General features: G+C 40.1%; 1 protein-coding gene across 6 annotated transcripts in view; it reads left to right on the forward strand.

The window, feature by feature from the left end:
• Ptp36E (protein tyrosine phosphatase 36E) overlaps positions 1-14,076 on the forward strand; it is a 99,597-nt gene that overhangs the window by 9,362 nt on the left and 76,159 nt on the right. The window contains exons 1-2 of one of the 6 annotated variants that reach the window (XM_086981771.1): positions 11,180-11,587; positions 11,723-11,814. The exons of 1 other annotated variant lie outside the window; for it this stretch is intronic. The gene's annotated coding sequence lies outside the window, so the exon portion shown is untranslated. Of the gene's footprint in view, positions 1-11,178; positions 11,815-14,076 lie in introns of those variants that run through there. 4 more of the 6 variants (XR_015322363.1, XM_086981769.1, XM_086981772.1 and 1 more) reach the window with 4 other exon arrangements.

Genomic DNA, 14,076 nt, shown 5'->3' on the forward strand with positions numbered 1-14,076 from the left:
GAAACAAAATAAGTCTTAGAACAGCATTCGGCCTGCTTTGTTTTTCCGTTATGGCTCTTGCATTAGGCCATCGTCGTTCGGTAGACAGGGTCTGCTGTATATATAGCGGCCTTGAATAAGCCTATGAGTAAAGTATAAAAGATATTATAAATTCGCTAATTATATGAATATGCGGTCTAATTAGAGTAAAATAGATTTTAAATTAAAAATAAAGGCAACCCATAAGATGTGACTCATTGGCGATGTAGCTTATTAGTCGTTTTGTATCGAAATCCTCCGACGCTCTTGCCGCTCGAGACGGATTTCATGCGATGCTTGGAACACCTTGTTGCCTGCTGAGCTTTACGACGGGAAGACGAAAGCACAAAGGAGATTTGTGTTCCGATATTTATCGCGCTCAGCTCGCTTACGCGTTCCTTTGCCAAATAAGGCACCTCGTTCGCCAAACGCTGATCAGATTCAAGATGGTTGCCTTAGCGAGGATTCTCTAAGGTTATGGATAAGACAGAAAATTTCAAAACAAGTATGTATTTCTTGGGTAAAAAATGGCTACTAAGCTTTAGACATGAATTCTTCTGTAACGTAGGTAGAATTTTATCGAGAAAAGTATACTTTTATTAGAGCAGCCTCTTTATTATATTCACTATAAATAGAATAGAAACGACCTTAATGAATAGGTCAGCTACACAAATGTTAATAGTTCAACTGCATATTGGCTACAGACTGAGTCCTATGCGTATTTTTCTAATATGGATCAATGCTATTGGATACGGTAACTCTAAAGCAGATGCAATTATTTCTTAGCAATGCGTTCATCCAATCTAATCAGACATCGCTCGTTGACATCATCATGTTGCGTACGCACTACAATAACCTATACTTAAAATGGAAAACATATGTACATCTGTAAATTTTTTTCAACGTACATTGGGGAGCACAATTTGTAATTGTTTTTTCGCGTCGACAACATCAAAGGCGTTATCTACTTTTTTAGGGGTAAGCTTGTCCCGACGAGAGAATAGTAGAAAGCTTATGTGTTCTAGGTAAACCAATTTCAGACTCATGTCGCATAGCGACAACCACTCGGTCCCGCTTTGTCTATAATTTTCGTTTTAAGGAAAAATAAAAAAAGAAATATATATATATATATATATATATATATATGACAACAAAAATTATCTGGGAGTAACAATTTTTATTAAGCATTTTCATTGTATACTTTGTTACGTGAACAACATGATAGTTGTAACCTTGCAGAGTTTCCAAAATTTTTCCTTAACTTAATGGAATAAATCCTTGTTTGGCCTTGCTTTAGCAATACCGTATGGGATACCGTCCGGGCTGGAATATAAATGCCCCCCGAGCTTGACGTTTCGAATATAGTATTATAATTTGGATAGCCATGTTATTATTTTTTTACACAGATATCCTTGACGTTGTTGTTACACGGGCCACAACATCTTCCGCTATAAAGAATACAATAACCGTTCACCTTTTCATCAAAGATGTAGGTATAATCACCACGTCAACATCGTTCACGGTAGAAAATCTGAAGCGTTTTAATTAGCTTCGCTCGCATTGCTGTTCCGCTCAATCGCGGACGTCTCAGCCATACCGGCAGTTGACGAAACCATTTCTCTACATCGACTCCGGCTGGCGATTCTACAACCTGTGCACTGCGTGCGAATCTGTTCTTTACTGTCTGTGGAGCGGCATTCAAGGATAGGCGTTGAAAGGCAAGCTGCAGGGTGCTACATATTAGAACCATGCGGCTTGAAGCCGCTCTTGAAGCAGTGTCTGTGACACTAGAGCTATGACTCTTTCCGGGTTGCTTCTTCGAAAATGAGGTAAAACTTTCCTCTCAGCCTAAGTCCATCCTGCAGCTGCTTGCTATGGAAAGATAGCAGAACTAATTAAGTATTTTGGTGGATGGCACTGATTGCCTCCGGCAACAATCTCAAAATAACCTATATAGCTTCTAATAATCGGCGGCATGACGTATAAGCATTGAAGGTGCGACATCATAGGACGAGTTGAATTGATAAGGTGCTTTCTTAGTGAACCTCATCTCAGCCACTACTAACTACGGAAAGCATCATTGTTTGCAGATTCAGCCAATGATAGGTTTTTATCACGTTAGCTTCACATTGATACACACATAACTTACACGAAAGTTCTAGGTTGCAGTATGTATGTATGTACGTCTTTCAGGCAGAACTTCCTGATGTTGGTCTACAACCCAGGCTGTTGTTAGACGCGAAGGGCAGCCCGGGTCGAACGAGCATGAGAAGTCGCTAAGACTAATGGCTGCGATCGGGCCCTGTCACCTGGACTGTGGTGTCATGCTACAGACAGGCACACACTGCCGCGTCCCCTGCAGATAATCCAATTCGACACAGTTATCAGCATTAATAAGATAACTTCATTTATTCATATAATGGAAAGTTATGATGTTCCGACAGGATGGACGGATCTGACGAATGAAGCGTGACCAGCACGGAGTGCGGGTACACGCTCGCAGTACCGAGACTCTATTCATAATAGATGAGGTACCAACCTCTCAGAACTATTCAAAGTTTATAACTAAAGAAAAAAAAAACAGCTATGTAGATCTACAGAATATCGAATAACACGCATATTCTCAAAGTATAAACTCTATATATATATATATGAATTAGGATCCCCTAAAAGTGAGAGCACTTATGGAAAGTCACTTTCGTACCTTGCGGGCAAAGTTATGAAAAACCATATCATTACTAATTTCATCTAACTTAAACTGTATCGACAACAATCGTCGGAGTACGGCAAAAAGACGGGAAAACTTAAAAGCGAAAATACTCGTATGTATGTATGTATGCCACTGTGAATAAACACGCCCAGATAGACAGAATAGCACTAAGTATAGCTATTTCATTTTTTAATATTTATTTCATATTTATTATTATAGATCATCTCGATATAGAAGGCATGATGTAGAGGCTTAGCACCATTCCATCTATCATGCATGTCCAACTGATTTTAATGTTTCAATATTTTTCCATAGAGCTGAGTATTCCGCAGCTTCATGGCATCTATGGAGAGGCTTGTTGTTTACTCGGACAGGAAGAGCAACGAATAAATAATTCGTTTGAACGCCATGTCTATAAGTGACACATAAATATCGTCCGACTGTCCTGTCTTATCTATTTCATTAAATTCCTATAGTAATTTTGTTACCTTGTACAGTTATCCGCTTCGATTACAATCGTTCAAATACTCTATTATTGCATCCCTCGACTCCATAGCGAAAAGTCCATACCCCTACGTTAGTATACCGCGTACCTCCACTTTAATTCTACTATCATTGACTTGATACCCCTTTGGGTTTAATTCAGTGTTGAACTTCCGGTGTAGCTTTTGAAGGTAAGTGATTTTGTCATGGAAATCCGTGACAGACTCTCGTTGCTTTCGTAGAGAGATCTGCCCAAAAAGTAACGAATAGTAGTATAGCCTACATATACTGACCAGTTTTTATTCGACAGCTATGAACACCCTTATACTCCCAAAGTGGTTCGTCCTTCTCTCGGACATGACTCGCATTACGCACCCGTTCCGCGTATTAACTTAATTGAACCTAAAATGGGCTTAGATTTGCTCGATCCGAACCTGACTTGATGTTGGACACCTTCGTTCTGTTACTCTTCGATCCTGTTCGTGTGTCTCGTCCCTATCCCGTCCCTTACTGCCCCAAAACCTGTAATCTACTACATTGGTCTAGTCATGCAATTACATTATTATTCCCATTCGATCATCTTGTCTCACCCATTCGATTACGCTGTTTGAGCATTTCCTTCAGTTTTTCTTGCTTCAGTGATGCTCATCAAAGTTTTACCCTGGCGAAAAGATACTATAGGATCCTGCTCTGATTTTCATAGATACCTTCTAGCGGTTGTTTCTATAAAATACCTGATCCCCTCGTCGCAAATAGCCCTTGCCACTCTGCAACTCTTAACTCGTTACTCTACAGCGAGCTAGAATTGATCTGAAGTTTGAAAATTCAATTAATATTTTAGGACTTTCAAGAAGTCTAATAACTAAACAATAAAAATTCATTTAAACTTATTGGTGGTTTTGGTGAGATAATACCTGTTTACTATATGGCGAAGATACGAAAAATTGTTTTTTATTTACTTTTGCATGCACTGAATAGAGTGAAAAGGTACCTCACTTCCATATTCGAATGCTTCACAAATTCTCAAAGGTGCTGCTCGAAAGGTTATCCGTTCTCCAGTCGAAAATCAGATCTATTGAAAATGTTATCTTTAATATTTTTCAACATAAAAATCGATTTTTATTAGACACGTCATCAGAGTGTTAAAGCCGTTCTTGGAGATGGTTGTTGATTCCTAAAATAACTTTATCTATTCACGCGAAGTGTTGTCGCACATAGAAATACTCAAAGCTTTATTTTCTTAGGTAACACTTAAATTCCTGGCCATGTCAGAGGCTTGAATAATATTGGACTACGGGATTTCTAGTTCTAATGTAAATGTTCAAGTGATTACAACTGAGGTGCATATGAGCCAATGTTATCCGCTTCGCAAAAGCCTATTTGACGCTACTGTTCTTTGCTTTTCGACATGATCACTGCTATATAAAAAAAGGCGCTCGCCAGCCAATTAGGAACTGCGCAGGCGTCAGCCTTATTAGCCCCGACTGCTTTAAATACGCAAGCTTTTTACTGACTGTGACCCAGCTCCCGAAGTCAGAACAGATGGAAGAATAACTCGAGGAAGGAAGTTATTCTTTTTAATGCCTACCGTCAACTTATTCCTGAACAGATTTTCAAAATTATCTGGATCAATCGATATACTCCTATGACTGAAGCGTATGGACTGAAGAGCAAGACAGATTGTACACGTCAGTCCACTAACCTAGCTCCAAGTAAGAGCCTTTCCAAATGGTTAGAAGTTAACAGTACTTGAGTTTCATGGTCCCCGGACAGGTTGGAGAGATCGGACCAGATGGCACTTTTCTTGCCGGAGTTAGTCATTATATAAAATAGGCCAAATAAAAAATGTAGGACTATATTTAGAAATCGTACACAAATTCTGTGCCTGACTTGAGAAACTAACGGTTAGACGAATGGGGTGCTTGTTGCTATTTTAAGGGATAATTTATTTATTGTTACTCGTGACGTTCATACTGTAAAACGATGTCTCATTCAAATTGCATTGCGTGCCCATAGGTCAACTATGAGATTAGTACCGGAACGTCACGGAATTAATCAAAAGTCTAGCTACTGTGTTCGCAAACGTAGCATTGAACTTTATTCAGCAACTTCGATTCGGGTGATTTTACGTTGTTTCACTGAGTTGAGTTTCGTCTTGCTTAAAATGGGCCCAAGTCGTGCACGATTTAAAGCTACTCCTCATCCTAATGTGAGTTTCTCTCTTTTCAGACTATGTTTCCTTTGTCATCCACATACGACGTATTCTTTCACTCAGTCGAGCTCTTCTATATCAATTGACCTAAAGCGGACTGCGCAGAGGCGTAACTGAGTTGGCATGCATTGACAAATCAGTTAACTCTCGTAGAATCGTTACGAATTCGAGGGCCACCATTTTTTGAACGTAGTTTGCGATCAAGGATGGAAAAAATCTCGTAATATTCCAAAATCCTGTTATTCATCATGTTCGTGGCCAGACTCCTCAGTGGGAGACCGGTGAGAGGGTACCTAGAGTGAACTACGTAAATATTCCTACATGCTATATCACCTTAATCCAGAAGGCAAATAGTAACTCTGATCAATTTACTCGATCTCTACCAGACCTAATGCAGCCTATTCGACTCAGGAGGGCTCAAAACTGTGCCTTGGAGATTGACGAAGGCGGGGTTGTTGCAATACTTGCACTTTCTGAAGAAAACGTTTCGGTCAATCACTTAAATATGGCTGTCGAGGGCAAACTTGTTGAGCGTTTAGTGGCATCCTTGAATATTTCGGTAGTTATAAGCAATGGTGGGCAGGACGGGCTTTCCTAGATCTCTTCAACATCTCTCACGTTTTCTTGCCTACACGACATTTTTCTGTCAGAAATATGGTCTCGTTAATACGTGTTGCATCACTGCGATACGTATCATCACAGCTTTTTAATCTCAGACCACGGTATTGGTCGTGGATCATCTTCGTTTAGACTTAAACAGGATTGTCAATCTTTTAACTCTAACATGTAGAAGCCTAATATGTCTGAATGAAACTAGGCTTCCGCCATCCACACCAGTACGAGCCTTTGTGAGTCCTCGGTTAGACCAGCAAGTGCATCGTTGGCATCCCGATGGCGGTAATTAACGCTTTGGATTCATATTTACTTACTGGGATCGGAGCTTTTTCTGATTAGTCAAGCTGCAACGCTTTACGCTACGACTAAAAACAAGTCGTCTTTTGCTAAGAATTATGGTACTGTCTTAGAACGAAGTATGCATTGAAGCTAGAGCCTCAATGCTCCTCCGCAACCTACGGAGCGACTTTAGTATATGCACTGCATTTGTTTGCCATGTCAGAAAATGATATTCTGATTAAGGCTAATCTAAATATATTATTATTAATAGCCTAGTGTTTTCTTCTTGGGCTAAAAAAATTCAGCTTAATATAAGTGTGCTTTTGCATTTTTTTGAACTCAAGTGAAAAAATGCACTTTGTTCTTGTTAATAAGTTAATGAGGTAATGCCAAAAGTTGCTGTTTGCATTTGTTTTGAATCTACAAACCGTGACGCAGTTCTGATCACACTATAAAAGGCCCGGTGACACCTTTTCTAGACGTTGGCCTTTTTGAGCAGTTACTAGCTTGAGCTGGTACAATTGCTATCGACCACAATTGTTAGGTTGTTACAAGGAAATCCGGAGGATTTTAAAATTGCATCGCTTCGAACTAGATGGGCTAGAGAGATGATTTTTAATATGCGCAAGAGATATTCTCCTTTATTTTTATGCCACACTTGTATCGCTGCCCTGACAACTTCCGGGCCGGCGTATATTAACCATTTACTTTTCCTTATGTAACTTCTCCATCTATAGCTTATAAAGGTAAATCATAATGGCATATGCTTGTCCACCAGTTCCCCTTTTTAGGGCATGAAAATCTCCGTCATCGTATGGACCCAAATCGAGAAAATAAGCGGGTTGATGCTAATGTTGGACACTCCTTTGCTCAATCTAAAATGAAGGCATGGCAATGGAGTCTAGCGTTACTACCAAGTACGCGAATTATGCGTTTGTGATTGCCATGCCGACGGTCTATAAGCCTTTTGAAGAGCTCGAAAAAGCGGACCGTATTCGTTGGTTAATTTTCGGTGAATATCTCGTAATAACAGATGTCTCTAGCTATATAAACCATGTTATCATCGTGCAACAAAGTCCTTATGTACCCTGTAGTTACAAACTAAATTGAAATAAAATTAGTGTTTGGGTTACATACATGTGCATGTTGGTAAAGAGGTATCATTTGAATAAACACAGCTTTATGTGCTATGGCTGTGATTCCCTTGTGATTGGCTGGCTGCAAGCTCACCAGCCTGTTCGTTTGTGCAACAGGCCAAATAATCGTCGTTGCTGTCAGCGGAGTCGTATTGATGAGCAAAACGTGGCTGGCGAATACATACGCAGCTAATAAAAGCTAGGGATTAAGCCACACGTAACGTTGACACCGGCTGACAGAACACCGCTACGAAAACCATGAGCTCAGGTCCCCTTTCTTGAGAAATTATATCGCATCACATTGACGGGGCAGTTAAAGGATGTAAATAGGCTTTGAATGGGATCGGAAGACGCAATTGACGCAGCACCGAAAAGTTATCGGGGAGACACCCTATAGACGTTACGCAATCTAACATCAACGAAGTGACAAAAGTCCGCCTAACGACTCCACTTTATCCCATATGGATTCCCCTTTAAAAATCAAAGGTTTTAGCAGTTTATATACATACATACAATATACATGTAAGCAGAGATAATTCTCGTAAAATAACAAGTGTGCAATGCATGCAGAGAGATGTCAAAGCCTATTATCGACGAATACAGGAGTCTCTTCATTGTAATGAAACGAAACAACAACAATATAACACGCATTGGTCTTACGGTGTTTAGAATTTAATGAGAGCCATGGTTGAGGACACTTGTACGAAAAACGCGTTACAACTAGGAAATAAAGTTCCATTAATAAAGCAGACCTATCTGATCAAACCACCTACCTTAATTTAGTCGCACGGTTACTAAATAAAATTAAAAGTGACGACAAATTAAAGCTAATGTAAAAATACCGCAGTGAGTGCGAACCCAGTTCCATTTAAATCGGGTTATTGTTCATAAAAGAATAAATCGATTGCTCCGGTAATCATAAGCATTTAGTCGACCATCCGAATTCAAGTTTCTCTCTTGAGAACGATTTCTCCGGTAGTTGCGACACACTTATGTTATCGCTTTTTCAGGTCTCTTTGATCACAGATATGGCATTTAGCTCAATTAGAGATTTACTACTTCCATTGTGTAGGAAGGCTTTTTTTTTAGTTTTGGGGGTAGAAAAAAGTCGTGTGGGGCTAAGTGCGCTAAATGAGAAGATCGGGATAAGACACACATCGCGTTTTTCTGCGTCGGATACACTCGCACATTCTTCAAACATTTAGAGAGTGTCCTTTGACATTAACCGAAAAGCTAAACGGCATTTTAGGACTTCGAGGATGAGGATCATTTTTAACGGATCCCTGCACGCCTTCTTTATTTAAGCTTCGTTCAGTATCTGGATTTCTGCAAGCATCACGCAGCATCCCAAAAGTGTTCGTGTAATTGGTTTTATTTTTCACACAATAAACCTAATGCACGCTCAGTTCCTTTCTTGAAATAAATTGCAGAACCGTCTATACATACAATCTGATCAGAAAACTTTCACTGCACCAGATACACCACCTTTGTGGAGCGGAGTCCCCGCTTTCTTTGCCAAAGTAAGCATCTATCACAAGTGACCGTACAATGGCGCGAAAATTCAAACGTATCATTAATTTTTTTAGAAAGTAGCATATGGAACATACTGACAGAGACTGTGATAATTTTCAGGTTATTGAAGCCTATTACTTGCTAATTACCACTTCGTATTAACCGACGACGCAGTATTTGAGTAATTTTTGTAGTTCCTCGGTAATATGTGATCGTCGCTGAACATGACTATTTGTGTTGAATGACTGCATGATATTAATCGGCAAAGTTTAAAGGCGGTGAGAAATTCGAAAGGAACAAGATTTTGGAAGGAAGCTTTGCTAGCATATCATTGGATAAAAATTCCTGGTGAGAAAGATGAATACGGGGTAGTGCATGATACGGAACCACATGTGGACGCGAGCGCCCTGACGGAGGACAGGAATTACTATTAGTCAGCGTACAACAAATAGCCAAATAATTTCCATTCGACTCGTTTAAATGTATTTCGACAATAAATTTTAGTAACTCTTATATTTCTTCCCTTTATTGACTCCTATCTATTGTAATTAATCGTCTTCTACAACGTACCTAAAATGACGGAATAAGCAGACTTATAAGAAACTAGCCAATATGTCAATATCCCACTATACTATATAGCGAAAGTTCAGATTCAACGCTGTTCCTAATCGTCTTACATAGATCGGCGCCGATAACATTCTCCGTAGAAGGAGACGTTTAACGCGCCCTAGTTTTATGACATATCTAGCACTTTTGATATAGGATTAATAGAGCTGATATGGTGAGCGAATACGGCCGGTTCACTCGCTTTGAGAGTTCCACTTTTTGGCAGAGATGCTTTCATTGTCATCAGCTGCCGGAAGCGTTCGAGGAAGCCTAACTGGAGATGCCCAGTTGACTCTTTTACGATATATATTCCGCGTATTGGTAGTTGATGTCAGTGCCAAGAATAATTGGTCTCTGCGAAACATAAAAGACAGGATATGACAATACCATATATTCCGGGTCAAAACATATACTTCTAACAGATGACTCATTCAGGAAATAGTTGGAAACATATCGCATCTGTATATATGCACCGAGGACTAAACAACTTGCTTGGATATATTAAAAAGTACAAAAAGGTCGTTTGAAGCATGCGCTGGATCTAGCAGGAGGTATACTTGTATTAAGTAAAAGTGAAGCTGTATTACTGGGAAAAATAAAACTGATTCGTTAAGAAAATTCGAAACTTTTGAATTATTGTTTGTTGTCCTCGGTTGGGGGCAACCGGAAAACCTTACACCTAAAAACTGTGTAACGCAAAGCAAATAAACCGATAGGTTAGCAGTAGATATTTCTGCCATTACTTAGCTTGATAATCACCTTATTTGTTCATCTCAAATTCCGAAAGTTGGGTTCCACAAACATTACATTGAAAGCTGTTTCCGGTTTCTTGGTACCACGTTTTATAAAATGCTTTCATAAATTAGCGTGTTACCAATTTTTCCAACAAGCTTCTGTGTGATTTTTAGAAGTGGCTGGAATGACGTTGTGGTGGTTCAAGCAGTGGCCTAGTCAAGTAGTTAGCTGTTAAGGAAGGAGCGCTCGCGTTAGGTCAAAACGGAATCGTGAAGGAAAAATTTCCATTTATAAGGAACCGATTATTATATAGACTCCCAAAATCATGTGATTTATTATACGAATTTTCATGTTCATTGTTCTAGTATTTCAAAACGATAGATTACTCAAACATGAATCATACTTTGCTACAAAAGCTACACAGATATTTCTGCTTTATGCGGTGAACTGCTTTATCGCCTGCTTGAATAGCGGGACTGACCCTATATCGTTTACTGGGGGCCGTCTTTTTTTTCACCAGTCCTATCCCGCTTACAACCGCCGCACAACGATTCCCTTAGGTGCAGCAGTGCTATGATATATAAAATATAGTGCACTGTAGTAAAGCAAGCATCAGTAAGTGACCTGAACGTGTCTGCTTCGAAACACCTACTGGTCCTGCGAGAGTCTCTGCTCTAGAAGAGAGGGTTGTTATGACTAATATTGCTAGCCTCGAGGTCGCCGTTTCTCCTATTTGTTGCGTGAGGGACCTGCGCTTCCTTCTCGAGGGCCAATGGTCCTCGCTTTGATGTCGATGGCCGAACTCGGGAGAGGGGTTTAGAGCGTGTGAGCTTTCTAACTACAGGCGCGAAGGGAAACGAGGCGGTACACTCAGTAAAACTAGACAGACATCAACGGCATCTGAGACCCTTCCATTTCCTTCCCCCCCCAGCGAAACCTCAGAATGCTTTGCCAAGAGAATAACTGATTCGCAGGTTTGATGAAGCTGCGAGAATCTATGGAAAGAATGATCACCGTTTGTGATTCACAAGTCCCGGTTCGACAGAAAGAAGGACACACAAACAGACAATACTAAAGGCTATCGACCATGGTGATGGATCAGGATCAAAACATGATTTGAATTATGAGGCCGGTCAGGCAGTGGAACAAAGAAAACTGAATAAAAACGTACCACAATAGTATCTGGATGTGGGTTAAGCACTGCAATTCATTAGCAACTGCAACAGTGACGCTGCGTTATTTTACGCGTACGTGAGCTGTAGGTCGCTAAGGTCGTATGTGGTAAGTCTTTTTCGAACTCAAAGTTCACGACAAGGAATAGTGTGTGGAAGATGTGATTTCGTGTGTTAATATGTGTGCTTGTTAGCTTGGACAACAGCAGCTGTGTGACGCGTACTCAATCATGTTTTTATGAAGGCAAAACACTATTCAGAACAACACGAGATAGGACTTTACTTGAGTAGCTCGAAGGATCCTAACGATAGTCGCGGGCTGGCTTGCCGCTGCAGGTAAGTTCAAACACTTAAAGCGAAAGAGAGAAAACGAATAGTGACACGCCTTTTGCCATAGATAGCAGTGCCCTCGTCGCGTGGGACAAGCGGGTACAAACTGATACAAGCGAATCACTCGTGGTTCGATCACAGTATAAAGCTGCAATCGGCAGACGATTAGGGATAGCTAACGAATATAGGCATGTCCGAATCTTTGCCCCACTAGCAGCCAAACGGCGGGCGTAGCATCTCTCAGTGTGGTAGGTTCTCCAAAACTATACGTCTAAAACATGGGACAGGATGCAGGAGTGCAGCGAAGTGGTGTGATCTTCCAAGGAAATGGCTCTAAATAGTAAACGGTTTGAACGACAATTAACGATGTTATTGTCTACGGTTGCAGTATACTATTATTCATTTTATGACTATTTTATTTATTTTCAGTTCAAAAAAAAGCTCTGCCTAGCTCCAAACAACGTCAAAAACAATTGTGCGCAATTTGCGTAGCGAGCGCTTTAAGCACTTGGATAACGTAGGAATAATTACGTTTTGAGATAATTAGCATTTTAACATCGCAGCCCAGTTTCCTCTCAAAATTCTAGGTAGCTAGATGTTTCTGATTCATACAAAACAGGTTATAAGAGATTTTTGAAGAACCTTTCTACAGCCTGTAGAATCCAATGGCAGGGTTAAACTGTAGATGCTTTTGCTCGTCGTATCCTAGCAAAGTACTGTATGTTCTTTAGAGACGATAAATATATTTAAAAACGTGATGTCCATCAAATCAGAAAAGGAACCTTAAACACGCTTAGTTCGAACGGCAGGTATGACAAACCTTAAATGATTGCATTGTAACGTGTGTCTAGGTGTTCTTATTAAACTATTAACCCAAGGGTAAACGGTGCAGTGCGCGACTGCTGAATGTACCATACAAGCCACCCGTAGATTAACCACACCGATTATCTAAGTAATAATAAGGTAGTCAATAATTAAACCCAAATACTTTGCTTCTGTTTTGATGGGCGTATTCCTGTACACTCTGTTACTCTAGGACTGTGTTAGCGCTTACATGGGAAGCGTTTCTACGACAAAAGGTAACCTCATTTAATCTAATGGCAGATGATAACCTTCAAAGTCTGCCTATCACAACGGAGATAGCTCCTACGATTCATCCTATCTGAAACAGCGAATAAATTTCAAGATTTAAGTTGACGGTCCTTAAAGCAACGTAACATAGGTAGAGTAAATCCAATCTACTGGACGCAATCCAGTGGTGTACAGCTACCCACATTTAATCGAACTGGCGAAATCTTGTATAGAGAGTCACAAGTAGGTCTCTGCATGAATAAACCAAACTTTCTATATTAACGGGTCTCATTAGTGCTACTGCACGAAGGGCGTCAAAATTTCCATATACTTCCGTTTGAAGCACAGCTTCAACACTGCCACCGGTTTTTAGGCAGTTATTTTAATTGACCTTCGTTGAGGTTGAGATCATTCAGGCTATGATTAAGTATTAGAGTTCCAATAAAAGGAAGACCTTAATCAACAACCAGATGGTTTCAGCGTTAAAAAGCGTTGTGAGAAGGCTACATAGTATGCGTCGTTATTTTTATCGCTACCATCCGAGACCCATCAACCATTCCTAATTGATTGAAAATCATTTGTCAAACTTCTCATTTAATTTTCGTATGGACTGACTGAATGAATAAAGTACACTGAGCGAGTAGATGGCGTAAAAAGCCTTCTGCTTAGGCACCAATCACTCAGAAGAGGATTTATCGGTATCAGCTCGGTTCGGCCTTCAGCTATGAACAGCCTTGTTTCCAAAAGCCAATTGAAATACTTACATTTAGGAATTGAAATGAGGAACAAAGAAATCGATTTGCACCCGTCAAAGGCAGTTTCTCTTGTGGGATTCTTGCTCAAGCAACACTACAGGGATAGTTATATCTTTCTTATTCTTTTCACCTTGTTCAAGATCCAATACCGTTCGAGCGAAAATGAACTCTGGCAAAAAATGTGTTGTGATTGTAACCTATTTCCTTATAGTCGCATATAATGCTAACAGTATTTCTCCAACAGAAATTAGACTCTTCTAGTGCGCTGAAGTCTCTCAAGCCGTAATAGACATACTTTGGCAATGTGCACCGAGAGGTTCTTCTCTATGCGGAGAAGTGACCATTATTTCCACTGCCTATGGCTAAGTTATAGGCAGTAGAAATGATCGTAATCTTATTTTTTGTTTGAACAAAAGGAATCAGATGATACCAACAGATTACT

The sequence above is a fragment of the Varroa destructor genome, unplaced genomic scaffold (genome assembly GCF_002443255.2).
Source record: "Varroa destructor unplaced genomic scaffold, Vdes_3.0 BEIS01000002.1, whole genome shotgun sequence".
Taxonomy (NCBI): Eukaryota; Metazoa; Arthropoda; class Arachnida; order Mesostigmata; family Varroidae; genus Varroa; species Varroa destructor.